Raw genomic sequence first — 1761 nt, 5'->3', positions numbered from 1 at the left:
TATGCTATATGGATCAGAATGTTGAGCAACGAAGAAACATAATATCCAAAAAGTAAAAGTTGCTGAGATGAGGATGCTTAGATGGATGAGTGGTATAACATTGAAAGATAAATTAGGGAATGAACATATTCGTGGTAAGTTAGGTGTAGCTCCTATTGAAGATAAGATAAGGGAATGACGACTCAGATGGTATGGACACTTGCAACGTAGGCCTTATAGTGCACCTGTGAGGAAGAGTGACTTAGTTACTGTGGGGGGCAGTAGAAGGGGTAGGGGTAGATCTAAAATAACTTGGGAGGAGATAGTGAGTAAGGATTTAATATCTTTGAATCTATCAAAAGAAATGGTCCATGATCGCATAAATTGGCGGAAAATGATTCATATAGCCGACCCCACTTAATGGAACTAAGGCTTGGTTTTGTTGTTGTTGTTGTTGTATGGAGTATAATAATTTATGAAAACCAAATGAATATTATTGAAAGATAAACAATTGACTAAATAAACTTTTAATTGCATTTTAAAGCATGATTTTAAGTTTTGAATTTATATTATTTTTTCTGTACAAGTTAATGTCAAAATTTCGAGTTCTAAAGTTAATATTATTTAACTAAAATGAAACATGATAAATTAAATTGTAAATAATTGTCTCTTACTTATCTCGTTATTATTGGAATAATATCAATTATGTATTTTGATTTTATATTATAATTTTAAAAATTTAGTCAAGAATCTAAATTTAAAGGTTTATGTTTTAAATTTCCAAACACTATGTTAGTGTTATTGTAACCAACTTGAAACGAATCAAAATTTCATTTTCATTACAAATGTTTCTTACTTCTTCTAAGTTTTTATAGTAATATTAATACTATGTTACTATTTGCTTAAAATAATACATTTTTTATGATCTAGTAACTAGAATGTAAAAATAACCTAAAACGACGTAGGACATCTTCTACGATACTTAAGTCATAAAAAGGAAACACATAAAAATTTTTACATTTGTATCAAATAGGCACTTTTAGCGTTTCTTTTATTTAGATTTGTACATTTGGAGCTTGTAATTTTTTAATCGTACTTTATTAGTAAAATAGGGCCAACAAAATTTTACAAGGTGTATATATGAAATGATAAAGGAAGCTTCAAATTTAAATGAAGATCTAAGCTCTTATCATCCATTTCAAAACAATTGAGGATTGGATGTTTGGCTCATGATTTTGATTTTTATAATATTATTATTATCCTTCAACACATATGAACCTTAATAAATTTAAGTTTTTTCTTATTAGATAATCAATGGTTATTTGCAATATATATTTATCTTTTTTCAAATTTATAAATTTTCTATTTCTGTATCTTTCAATGTTTGTATACTTGTATTTGTGTACTTGTATTTAAAAGCAACGTTATTATATCTAATTTCGCTAAAACCCAACAGAAATACTAAGTCACTATGCCACTGGTTCAATTGATGGATTAAAAATGGACCAATAACTATTTAATTTAAATATTGTACTATTTTATAAATATTTTTTTAATCAAGATTCAAACTACTTTCTCAACCAAAACTTTAAATACTCCACGTGGGGAATAACCATTGTCTAGAAAATGTTAGAGCTATTAAAAAGTGGCATGGGCCTATGATTGCCTATGATTGTTATTGAGGTAGTTTTTAAGGCCTCACTACCTTATATAGGCGATTCATAGGGCATTTTTTGCACCATCATGACTATTATTACAGTGTGTTTGAAGAAATGAGAGTTT

Source organism: Malania oleifera, chromosome 2 (genome assembly GCF_029873635.1).
Source record: "Malania oleifera isolate guangnan ecotype guangnan chromosome 2, ASM2987363v1, whole genome shotgun sequence".
Classification (NCBI taxonomy): Eukaryota; Viridiplantae; Streptophyta; class Magnoliopsida; order Santalales; family Ximeniaceae; genus Malania; species Malania oleifera.
The sequence above is the reverse complement of the archived record's forward strand: the minus strand, read 5'-3'. Positions refer to the sequence as shown.